This window comes from Poromitra crassiceps (assembly GCF_964638095.1).
Source record: "Poromitra crassiceps genome assembly, contig: HAP1_SCAFFOLD_171, whole genome shotgun sequence".
Taxonomy (NCBI): domain Eukaryota; kingdom Metazoa; phylum Chordata; class Actinopteri; order Beryciformes; family Melamphaidae; genus Poromitra; species Poromitra crassiceps.
Genome location: NW_028152206.1, coordinates 175,592 through 189,146, shown reverse-complemented (window position 1 = coordinate 189,146; position 13,555 = coordinate 175,592). Strand labels below are relative to the sequence as shown.

The 13,555-nt window shown below is 41.0% G+C and overlaps 1 pseudogene across 1 annotated transcript; it reads left to right on the top strand.

The window, feature by feature from the left end:
- Nucleotides 1–967: 967 nt before the first annotated feature.
- LOC310770683 (proteasome subunit beta type-1 pseudogene) lies at nt 968–1,633 on the top strand (annotated as a pseudogene). The gene has a single exon. The product of its transcript is annotated as a proteasome subunit beta type-1 pseudogene (transcript).
- The last annotated feature ends 11,922 nt before the right edge of the window (nt 1,634–13,555 follow it).

Genomic DNA, 13,555 nt, shown 5'->3' with positions numbered 1-13,555 from the left:
GTTTCCAGGAAAAGATATATATATATATATATTTTTTTTTTTTCTTTTTACAAAAGCTTCATAGTTCAACGAAAATATGGTATGCTTTAAATCTAAAATTGTTTATTGATTATATTCTAATCTAACAAACCTATCAATTTAAAAGTCAAGCGCGTTACCGTGGAAACAAGCTTAGCCCAAAATCACAAATCAGAATGAGGGGGTCCCCGGTATATTTTCTATCTTGTAAGTGGTCCTTGGCAGAAAAACATTTGAGAACCTCTGGCTTAGCTAACAATTATATTGAACTCTGACCCCAAATCTTTAAATCCAGTCAGGGAGTTAAGGTCTGGAACAATGTGACTTTTGAAATGGGACAGAAACTTACTCCAAGAGAACACTCGAATACAGAGGTTTTCAAAGTGGGAGGTGGGCCTCCCCAGGGGGACTCCAAGCAGTTTCACGGGAGGCTCAGTGAATCAGAGGGAAAAAAGATGACATTTTACATTAGTTATCAATAGGAGATCACATAGTATAGTCTAAATGTGTGTGATTTGGTTAATAGCTCAGAGACAGTGTAGTTTTAGATAATTTGACAGTTGTTGTCACTTTCCCAGAGTCAGAAACGAATAAATGCCATCAGACAGAGCTTCTTTATGTATTTGGTGTAGTCTGAAGTGTGTTATCAGGCTATCTTGGCTCAATTGTTGAGTGTCTAAAGTGTTCTTGTTAGTGTCACCATGATCTCATCCTTGGTTTCATTTCTCCAACTGCAGGAGCAGCACAGAGGCCAAAACTAAGGCCCACCGTGGCCCGCTGAGGGAGCTCTTCCCCATTGAAGACAGGCCCACGAAGCGGCGCACCTCCCCCTGGAGGTTCACCAAGTGGAGGTTCACCAAACAGAACAGCCACCTTTTGTAAATATACCAAATTGAACACTGCTGGGCTTTTGTGAGAACAAACGCAAGTTTACGGAGATAACGGGAGGATGAAAGAATATAATTACACCGTGCCGGTAGAGCAACGGTTTTCACCATACGCTTTCAACAGAGGGACTGTCCTTGCTGTTGCCGGATAGACTTTGCCATCGTAGCCTCAGACACGCCTCTCAGTGAAGGCTATTCCATTCACAGCCGTCACTACAAGCTGACAGACACCACTGTCATTGGCTGCAGTGGTTGCCATGGTGACTCTCTGACCCTGACTAAAATCATTGAAGCCAGAGTAAAGATGTACAAACACAAACACAAACACTCCAACAACAAGATAATGACCATAGGAGCCATGTTGTCCACCATCCTGTACGGCAGGAGGTTCTTCCCCTACTATATCTAACATCATTGGAGGACTGGATGAGGAGGGCAAGGGAGCAGTGTACAGTTTTGACCCGGTGGGCTCCTACCAGAGAGACACCTACAAGGCTGGAGGATCGGCCAGTGCCATGCTTCAACCACTACTAGACAACCAGATTGGTTTGAAGAACATGGAGGGTGTGCGGCACGTTCCTCTGACTCGGGAAAAGACGACCCAGCTGGTCAAAGAAGTCTTCATCTCGGCCACAGAAAGAGATGTGAACACTGGAGACGCTCTTCGGATCTGTATCATCTCCAAGGAGGACATCAAAGAGGAGACTGTCCCACTGAGGAAGGACTGAGCAGGGAAAGACTTATTCCCTCCCTGGTTTCATTGCTTCTACTGATTTGTTGTTTCAGAAATGGGATGTTTTTAGAAATGATTCACAATCTATTGATCATTTATTTTGATTGACCAACCATTGCTCTTCCTGTCTGTCCACATTTGAAGATAGTCCACAGCCAAGTCCACAATCTCTGCTTTCTCTATTTTTGGATTCTGCAATCACTGGGTGATACAGTGAAATGCAGGAAGAATACAGAGGTATGGGGAGGAGTGATGATTGGTTGGTTCAGACCAATCAGAGTCAGTCGTCCCTCCGGCCGATCCATTGTGGCACCAACTTTCATAGGAGTTCAAGGCAGATGGGGGTATCAAAAAATGTTGATATCTCAAAAACTATAGGCTACATCACATTGCTTATATTTTGACTGAGTGTTAGCAGAAGTAGCTCAGGGTCTGATGTATAATAGTGTTAAAGTTGTGTGAACTGTCGCCGTTTTAAAATGTGTGAATTTAGTCAAAAGTACAGCCTGCTAGGGTGAGACACACTCAAGGCTGGCTCCATAGGGTCCTATTATAAAGGCTGAAAAAAGCATAAAACTTAAACTGTGAACAGTAAAAGATAAATTAAAGCTGAATTAAGGTGATGCAGTCCTAAAAGTGGTGACTCGTTTAAAGTTTAAATGGAGTGTCTAGCTTAAAGTATGAAGGAGCAGTTGGAGTTCAAAGAGGGCATGGTTTCACCATGAACTGCTGTTTCCGGCAGTTGCCCCCAGAAAAACAGCACCATTGAGAAGTGTTCACACATTTGTAATCTATGTTATTGTGTTTGATTTATTTTGTACCGTTTTATGTCTAGTAATTATTAATGCACTTTAATTTGTTATTTTGATTATAATGTAGTTGTCGCTGCTACTGTTAATTGTACTATTATTTATTATTGGGTCGTAGTGTTTTATGTTGATGATTAATGTTGGTTCCGCCTGGTGTTCGTATCCCAGGGGAACGTTGTAGGTGGAGAACAACTGACCGAGTTCCTGTTGTCAACACACATGTGAAAGCTGAGCTATTAGCCTGCTAGCCTGCTACTGCCCTTGCCCTTGCCGTTTGGCTATGTGTGATGAATAAATAAATAAACCCGACAGTAACTGTAGCCCGATTCACTGAACCCACAGCCTGAAGAGACGGGGAGCACACGTCTAAAACTTAGGGTTACACATTCAAGCCTCTCTCTTTTAATTGTCTGTGAGCTGCTAGTTAAGAAATAGCTTTCAATCATTCATAAATACATTTAGGGAAACATTTATTATTATTATTATCATCATCATTGTTATTATTATTATTATTATTATTATTATTATTATTATTATTATTATAATATACATATTTGGGGGGCAAATACCGTGGTCCAATTTCATTCAGGCAAATCACCAGACACCAACCAACCACTCAGGTGAGGTCCTTTGATAACAACAACATGGCTGCCTTCTGTAGCGTTCAGACTAGCATGTTCTGTAGAGGCAGACACCGGTGGAAAAGGGCTAAACAACTGTTCCTACAATTTGACAAGAAACCTGACAGGTAACAACACATATGTTATTTAAATCTGTGAACATAGCTTCTTCTCGTGCACATAAAGAATTGCCTGGCTCGTTATGTTAAAAGTTCAAAGGTGAGCTAATAACGTTAAGTTCGATAAGGCGAGGTAGCCTCAACGCGAAGAGTCTCGTGTTGAGGCTAAAGGCGATTTTGTTTGTTTGTTTTTATCAATCAATCACATGTAGACCTCCTTCTTCTAACGGTTTTATTGTATCACCTTTTCTAAGATAGTGGTTTTTATTTCTCCAAATAAAATTGAAAATCTTTTGATTAATTTATTTGATTAAGTTGTCAGGAATGGCTAGTGAAAAGGCTGGGTATATAAACCTAGATAGCGTTTCAATTTTAGTAATCAAGATACGTCCAAAAATTGAAAGATCCCTCTATAACCATGAATTAAGAATAGACTCACTTTTCTTAATAGTAGTCACAATATTTCAGTCTTCTCTGGCTTTACAAAGGCTAAAGGCGAGGTAGTCAAACAACGTTACCCAACGTCCATTCAGATCCCTGTCTTGTGTCCCAGCGTATGGCATACCGGTATACCAAGTAAAATAATGTGTAGCGATAAGCAAAGCAACATTATTTACATTTTTGAATGGAGTGTGGCGTGACGGTCTCTCCATACAAGAGAGAACTTAAGGGGATACCATATGTAATGATGTAACTGGTAACGTTATGACCACTGACCTAAGTTATGACATCAACTTGTATCTTTAATGGCTAAACATTAACGTTACCTGGGGAAAACTTGATCAAAATGTCAGGAACTGAGATACAGACCAAGTAGCTAGGACTTAGTCAGATAATTAATCACTGCCCCCCCCCCCCTTATTTAGACAAATTTTTAAGAAATAAACAAATAAAATAAAATCATCATATAAAAGGGAGTAAGTGGGTTCTGTTTGTTTGTTTCTCTGCCATTTTTGTCCCACATTGTGTGAGTTGTGATGATTTTGGTCAGTAATGATGTCACTGATGATGTAGTCTCGACGCCAGTCCCATGAGAGTTCTTATGCTGATGCACTACGTTACTGCATGCTGCAGAGCTCTCTCTGTTATGCGGAGCGCAGCGATTCAACATAATATTTGAGTCTGGGGAGAGACTACTGATGATGTCACAATGTCTATGACATGCGGAGTTAAGCAATTGTGCACGGGGTGATGTCACTCTAGCACACCATGATGTGATCAGTGATGGTCACTTGAGCAATTTGTGATGTCATCAGTGAGTGATGTCATCAATGATGCGAAATTGGGCAAATGTGCACAGTGCATGCCAATAGCGCAGAGCAGGCGAGGCCACGCAGCAGCCGAGATGCAGGCGACGCCGCACAGCGGCTGAGCTGCGTATGCGAGCCCGCACGAGCTGCAGGGTGGGCGAGGAATCGAGCACTGCATAGTAGGCTATATAAAATTATCTCCTTCCAACTTCTTAAATGTGAATATTTTCTGGTTTCTTTAGTGATCTGTGACAGTAAACTGAGAATCTTTCGGTTGTGGACTGTTGGTCAGGAGTCAGGACATTTAAGGAAGTCATCTCTGACTTTTAGTGGGGCAGATAAGCAAACCAATTGTGCATTTTATGACTAAAGCATGAAACTTTCAGCATATAATCTACATACCCCAAGGTTTTATTTCAGACGTGGAAACACTTTCTATCTGGTGACCTTGAGAGGTCATTGACCTCAGCATTGCATTTTTCAAGTTTTGCCCCATCACTCTCCATTATAATAATGTATATATATCTTTGCTAAAATTCCAGTTCTGTTCTAATAAAGCTAGTTATTTTCTCAGCCATCGCCTTGTGTCCATGTGTGTCAGTTTGTAGCATGATAATAATACCATTGCAGACCAGCATAGTGGGTGGGGGCAGATAAGCTTGTATATGGAAGGTATTGCGCATTTTATGAGTAAAGCATGAAACTTTCTCCAGTGTTTCTATACACCATGAAGCAGGCACAAAGGCAGTATAGAGACAACAAAATACAACAACAAAAAGGAGAGTTCTGGAGCACACTGATAATGTTCAAATTGCTTTAATAGGTGAAAGCAGACTGACATTTCAACAGCAGTCTTGGCTATGTCAATTGTGTTTTATTTTCCAAGCATGAACAAATGGGGGAAACACCCACCACACACACAAAAAAAACTGTTCAATCCTGCTTCTTTCATCTGCTTAATATTGCAAAAATTAAATCAGTCCTCTGCTAAAAATATGGAAACACTCATTCACGCCCTCATTTCCTCACGCCTTGATTACTGCAATGCCCTCTTTACATGCCTCAGCGATGCCAACTTGTCCAGGCTTCAACTGGTCCAAAATGCAGCTGCAAGGCTTTTAACCAGGACAAGCCGTAGGTCTCACATCTCCTCCATTCTGGCCTCCTTACACTGGCTGCCAGTGAGACAGAGGATTTATTTTAAAATACTTTGAATCACTTGTAAAGCTTTGCGAGGCCTAGCCCCTCGCTACATCTCTGAACTCCTGAAGCCATATAATTCAGTAAGGCCACTCAGGTCATCGGACCAAGGACTGTTAATTGTCCCCCGAACCAGACTCAGAACAAAAGGTGAGCGGGCTTTCTCGTCCATAGCGCCGACACTGTGGAATCGCCTCCCCCTAGGTATGAGATTGGCAGACTCAGTGTCCACTTTTAAATCGCTTCTTAAAACCTATTTATTTAAACAAGCTTTTTATTAATTGTAACCCACTCGCTGCTTTTTATTTTTTATTTGTTGCCTGATTGGTTTTTATTTTTGTTGTTTTATGTGCTGTTCCTGCACATGCTATTGTTGTGTTATTTACCTGTTGCAGTTTTTGCCGGTTGACGTTTTTAGCCTGCTTTTGTGTACCTGTTGGCTAAATTTTTAACGAACCTGCTATAAACCTGTTTTTATTTCTTGTATGTAAAGCACTTTGTGATCCATGGATTTGAAAAGTGCTATATAAATAAAGTATTACTTACTTACTTACAAAAACAACTCAAAAAAGTGGACTTCACACAATTTGTGTTAAATTTGACTGAACAGTGTTGTCATGTCGGCATCTCTTAACCCACACCACGATGACATTATTACCGTAAATTCCGGACTATAAGCCGTGGCTTTCCCCCCGTTTTTTGGCCTTTTTTGGCCCCTGCGGCTTATATAACGGTGCGGCTTATCTATGGATTTTTTCCAAAAAAAAAAAAAAATCTCTCTTTTTTAGCACTCTTTCTAACTATAACTCCACTTCTGTTTTAATTTCCTCTCTTGCCCTCTTTTCACCACACCGCGGACACTGTGTGCACTGTAAAAAACAACACAGGTGGTGTTGTGTTATGTTGTTTTGTTGAAATGTTAACACATTCACTGCCAGACGTTTTTTTTTTTACTGTAGTTAGCTTCTACCAGAGGGTTTTTTTGAGGATTCTGGCTCATCTTTCAAGACCCGAGGATTCTTTTCTGCTAAGATTTTGTGAACACACAATATCTCAAAAGAACTAATAGAATGTGTGCTTTCTCTGTCTAAAAGAGTTAGTTTGTAGAGTTAGTAGTTATGTAAGCATTAGCAGTTGAATACAGCATGGTTTCAGCGTCAGAAAAATTATTCAGAGATAAACGGCTTTTTGTGAAATTCGATAGAACAGTCACTTTAACCATTCATTTTTGGCATCAGTAAGAGTCAGACATCTAAACAATAGTTTTGAACAGTAATTTCCTCCATAACAGCAGGAAACCCCCCTCTGCTTCCAACTCCTCCCTCCGTGTGTGTTCTCCTCCTGCCTCCCTGGCTCTCCAGCGGGCGTGTCACAACGAAGTTGCTGCTGCCTGGCTGCTGCCTGTTTGCGCGGCCGCTGTTTGAGGAAGTCTGGGTGGACTCGCTCGTTTCGTGGAGTTTTGGTTGAGAGCTTTGATGCGATTCTGGTCATATTTATGCTGCGTGTTTCAAAGTGTGCATCCAATCTATTCTTGGAACCCCCCACCGTTGCCACCGCTGTGCATCAGCGCGAAAGTGAAAGCGTTTTCGCCATCAATTTTACAGTATGAGAACGGCTTCCTCGCGCTTTTCCCTCCAGTTTTGGGTCGCCTCTTTCTACTGTGGAGAGACATGTCGACACTCAGTGGGTCGGTAAAATAGATTATACACATTCAATACCTCCAATTCTGGTGTAGGAGACGTAAAAGGGTTAGATCAACGTCCCACCGTCAAAAAAAAAAATTTTTTTTGACGTGTTAACACGTCGTTGGCAGTCAACAGCTGGATTCTGAAAACGTGTTAACACGTCATTGGCAGTGAACGTGTTAATAAATGGGAGCTTCCTCAAACAGCCATCTCTTTCCCGACAATCCCCTCTGTGCATGAACCCTTACATATAGTAATTAAACATTAAAACACAATAAAAATAAAATAAAATAAAAAAAAACCCATTAAAACCATTAAAACACCCGCGGCTTATAGTCCGGTGCGGCTTATATATGTAAAAAACAGTCAACTTTGCAGGTGCGGCTTATACTCCGGTGCGGCTTATAGTCCGGAATTTACGGTAGTTCAGTATGATCATGTGTGTCCTTTCTAAGCCTAACAGTCTCCTGAGCATGAGCAAAGGGCAGTACACTTGAGGGCAGCCTGTTTGCACTTGCAGCGTGTAGTACACCCTTTCTTGCAGCCACATTGGATAAGTTTGCTGCTCCACCCTCTGCCGGTCTGGAGAGAGCAAAGACAGCACCATGCTTCCCACATGCTCCCTTTTATATAGATTATAATGGAGAGTGATGGGGCACAAACTTGAAAAATGCAATGCTGAGCTCAATGACCTCTCAAGGTCACCAGAGGTCAGATAGAAAGTGTTTCTACGTCTGAATTAAAACCTTTGGCTATGTAGATTATATGCTGAAAGTTTCATGCTTTAGTCATAAAATGCACAATACCTTCCATATACAAGCTTATCTGCCCCACTATTTGGGGGAAAAAAAGTGTGTCTCAGTGAACTCATATCAAAAATGATATCTATTTTACTACTTCAGCTTTTCAATGTCCTTTTGTTGAGGCTTGATGCCCTAACTGGCTGGTGTGTAGACTTTTGTTTGGGAGCTCCTTTTCTCTTTTTTTAATGATGCCTTTTTAAGCCAATGCACCCAAGTAATTAATCGTGTGCCTAAAGTGAAATTTATACCTGGGCATCAAAGCTATTGGCGGCTAAGGAGCGGCACTGCTGACATGAACAGGTCAAGTATACTGTATAATGTAGATGGTGAGATAACGGGATAGAGTGAAATCTATGACCACATATATGCATGACTACATTCTCTCCTTGGGCTAACTTAGTCATTGAAATCACACTGTCATTTTGCTGGGCACTCCCCTGGGATGCCCTCGTGAAGGTGATGTTCGAGTTTGTATGTCTAGCTGCCGACGACAAGCTCCCAAATTGAGGCCGACGTTGAAACATATTTCTCGCTTTAGTTAACACAACAAGCGCAGTATTCTAGTAGCAAGTGTTTTTACTCATACTTCTAAGAAGATCCACTCTCTCTAGCCTGAATGTGATCAGGATTGCATGTTGTCTGACAGCAGTCTGGTACAGTACTGTGGTGTCTCTTGTATGTTTCCAGGGCCACCATGGCAGAGGCGGTCCAGAACCACGTCGGGTCCTTAAACTGGGGTCACAGGGTTCAGCTCCAGAGCAAGTGAGTGACGCACACTCCATGTATTTGATTCCAGTGCTGTATGTTGTATTGACATTGAAGAGATTAGATATCAGGTTGATGTTAGTCGTTAATGAAATGACAGATACTGGCCATTAGTCCAGGTGGTTGCTCCACCCCCTCTGCTGATCCAGGGTTGTCCCTGTCTCAAAATGAGGCTGAGGTGGTCCTAGAGCCCTAGCCTGGTAAACCATCCGGTCACATGAACTCACATTCTGTTTTATTCTGCTGGACCGTTTGGCCTCCAGCCCTGGGTGGGCGCTTTCAGATTTTTTTTACAAAGGGCACTAGCTAATCAGGCACATGTCGAGTAGTTGACATCGGAACCGGCCAATCAGGAACGGCGCTGGCAAACAAAACAGTAATAGCTGCTTCCGTGGCCGTCCGCCTCGAACAGTAACATCAACGTTCGTCGAGTTTAAACAGCCATAAAATGCAGTTATCACAGAATTAGACTCAATAACAACAATCAAACAAGTACAGGAGTATGTACCAGCGGAGTTTCTCGGCGGAAAAGATGTCTTTGCCGTTCTCCCGAGTGTATCATGGGTAACTGCAACCGGGGCATTATTGACGGATGATGAAGTTGTGTGAGCTAGCTTTTCAAAAACTGTGCGTTTCTCCGTTTGCACCTATTTGATGCACTTTAGTGTTTAGACAAATTGCTCATGTTTCCACCGTTACTAGCAAACGATTTATTGCACTTATGACGACATGAATTGTCAGCATCAACTCGAGTGAAGTACAACCAGACTTTTGATCGCTCCGTTCTTTCTTAACGTGTTGCGGTAATTCCTCGGCTCAGCTGCCTTCCCTTCAGTGTGTGTAGTGTAGAGCTGCAACGATTAATCGATTAGTCAATCGACAACTATTTTGATAATCGATTAATCGTTAGTATGAGTACAATTTTAAGAGAAAAGGTCAAAATTATCTGATTCCAGCTTCTTAAATGTGAATATTTTCTGGTTTCTTTACTCCTGTATGACAGTAAACTGATATTATCTTTGAGTTGTGGACAAAACAAGACATTTGAGGGTGTCATATTAGGCTTTGGGAAACACTGATCATTTGGTCATTTGCTACCATTTCCTGACATTTTATAGACCAAACAACAACTAATCGATTAATCGAGAAAATAATCGACAGATTAATCGATTATGAAAATAATCGTTAGTTGCAGCCCTAGTGTATTGTGTGCATGTGTGTGTGCTGCCCGCCCCACCCAGCCCCTCCCCTCTCCACCCAGCCCCTCCCCTCTCTCCTCTCAGTCAGGCTTGGCTCCTCGATGGCAGCTGCTGCCTGTCTCTCGTCTGAGACAGAAGCAACACGGAAAAGAGGATCTCTTTTCTCGTTTGGAAATGGCAAAAAACACATCACATCATGTCTTACAGAGTTGACCATCATTCTCCATCATTTTCACTGAATACTTGTAATGTATTTGGCATGAAAATGAGGGTGGGGGGATATTGAATATAGGCACAACATTTCAGCTGCAATACAAAAATATTGGTATTGTTTTTCAAAAACCTTTCCAATTTTTTTTGTCTCATTTATTTATTTATTTATTTTTCCACTCATTCTCCTGGTTATGAGACATTGCTGAAGGCTGCACATGCAGCTGCATGACTGATAGGCCAGGACCACAGGTAAACAGGTGCTAACCTCTGTCTGGATATGCCCATGCTCAACTAACAATACACTGCTATGCAGTGGGAGCCTTCGCATGGTCTCGGCCTATTAGAAAATGGTTCTGGCAGAATTTCATTTCATTTTGAATAATAAGCAATTAGCCATGACAGGTCGGAACAGCTGAGAGGCATCGTTAGGAATGATTGTGAAGCAGTGGTAACGCGTCATAAAAAAAGAACACAGATGTTCAGTTCACTATTTATTTTTAATCAGCAATTAAATAATATTACCGTAGTTAAATGATATTCTTCTGGGAAGCAATATAGTTATGTTGGTATGGATATTTTTTTGTGGGCATAGATGTATGGAATGAGATTAATGAACTCGTCTGCTTTTTCTCAAGTCCCTAGATGTGTCTCTGAGAACTCAGTATCAAATTTTAAAGCTGAATTTGAAATTATGGTAGATTTATTTATTTTATTTTATTTTTTAGGTCAATGGTTCAGTATGAGCATGATACATTCACAATTAGACTATTGAAATGCAGTCTCTGCTGGCACTAATGGCTTTCCATATGGCTGTGTGTTCATCAGGTATTGATCAGGTATCAAATGGATTTCACTCTAAACTGAGGACTGGAGTTACCTATTCAATAAAGTGAAGTTTGAAAGAGTCAATGTATAACAACAAACTTGATGTCTGATGCACTGTACCAATGGTTCTCAAAGTGGATAAAGGAGTTTCAGGCATTCCTCCATGCAGCAAAATCAGCAAAGATGAATTTCTCTCTTGTTGACTCAAAAATATTCCCAATTAGAATATGTACACTACAGTATAGTGAATGACTACACTATTATAGTCATCCGTTTCATTCTCACCACTCTCTATAGCTCACTATATGTTGCTGCATCCAGAGGAGCACCCAGTGACTGTATTTACTGTATCTTGTGTTCTCCAGGGAGGTGAAGTATCTGAACATCAAAGGAAGCCTGGTGGATGAGCACACGGTTTAAGGGCTGACTACCGGTAGTCTCGCTAGCCAGCCTCCCCTCCCTTCACTCCCTTCAGGAGGACTAAGGGCTGACCAAAGCAGGGAATGAGGTGAGATGATCATTTACATAAAATGCATTTATTTATTTATTTAACCAATTAGTCCCGCTGAGATTGAAAATCAAAGATTTGCATAAATACAATGACTAAAATACAATCAAAATGGCATAAATCACTTATCAATGTTGTCACTCTGTTTGTTCCCAGTGACTTTTAACCAGTGATTTTGATTTCTGCTGTTGCTAGTTCTGTACCAAACAAACTCTGACCTTAAACCAAGACGTCCGTGTATACTTTAGTTGATTTATTTTGCATTGTATATATTCCGTATATTCTTGTACTATAACAGCCATTCTTAAAACAGACTGGAATCTTATTGGCTGAGAAAAGAAAAAAACTGGCTTGGTGGACCAGTAAGAGGATATATTTCATCTGTTCATGTTTTCCTATGTAATGTTGATTTATTGCAGAACCTTTTTTAAATGCATTACAAAAGCACTTTTTTTTTTTGTAAGTGCAAAAACACTCGTGTGAGTAAAAAAGTACCATAATAATAATAATAGTATTTTAAACGACCTTAACGTCTCGTGTCCTGATTTATAGCCTCTTAGGGTGACTGGTGCTTTTGTGTGCTGTCATTGATTCCCTTCTGGGGGGAAACTGTTGTTTGAATGTGGGGGGACGCTTGAGTCAATATGGCCGGGGGCCAAATTGGGGGTTGGGCGATGAGGAGCGGGCGGGGTGCAAAAAGTGTTCAGCAGCTCTGCACGGCACGGAGAGCCCAGTGAAGTGATGGAGAGTCCTTTAAGAGTGGGAGGGCGGAGTGTTGTCGTTAATTTCCCAAGGGCAGGGGTTCTTAAAATCTGCTGTCAAGCTCCGAGAGCAACAGTCGTTAAAACTACTGATGTGCCTGTCATGTGACTGATGTCATGTGACTGATCTGCAGTGGGTCAGCGACCCTTTTAAGGCCCCAAATCACAATATTTAACAATAATTGTAGCCCATAGCTCCAAGATGCAGTTTGTCCATTATTCTGGCATGAAATCACCGTTTTAATAGCGAGTGAGTTTGACTTGATACATGAAGAGAAGACTCAAGACTTGGGTTCTGGTGACTTGGGACTTGTGCTTTGATGACTCGAAAAGGTTTTTAAAGTCTTGACTTGAGATCTTGAGTCTGTGTGTAAAATGACTCAGATTGAAAGTGATGAGATTTGTTCCAGCAGACCACTGGATTCAAATTCTGATTTCTGAATTTGTATGGAATGAGTGAAATTGAAAGTCAGATTCAGATTCAGATTCAGATTCATTTATTTAAAGAATGGGACTTTACACATTAATGAACAGTACAGCCGTACAGTAAATATGCCAAGTTGTAGCCCAAGGGCTAGTTTCCACCTGTAGTCCCATGGCAGGTTGATGTAATCATGAAAGCGAAAGAAAAATTAATAATACAACAAAGATTAAAAGTACAGAAGTACTATCATCATACAAAGTGATGATAGAAATCAAACTCATGATGTTCTTACCAAGTTTGTATCCTATTAAAACCATATTGCATTGAAAAGTCCTCAATATTTCGTTTTCTTTACAATATTAACTTGATTACTGGACTCTTGATTTGTTCTGGCTTGACTTGCTGGTCTAAAAGTATACTTGGGACTTTCTGGACTTTCTGGACAAAATCATATCTTGGACCAATGGGCTTCTTCTGTGACCCTAATGTGGACTGAACTGGGGGTCCTTGATATGAAAAAGGTGGAGAATCATTGCATTAGATTTTTCTTTTTTCTTTTTCAAAATTGCATTTTCACATCCCATCTTAGTTAAAACCATTTCACACACCCCTGTTATGTTAGGACGATAACACACGTGCATCTATCAGAACAGAAAGAAAACCAATCAAATCTATCAAATCTTATCAAATCAGATGGTTCACCAGGCTGGGGAATATTCAGCCATGTTGGAGTGGT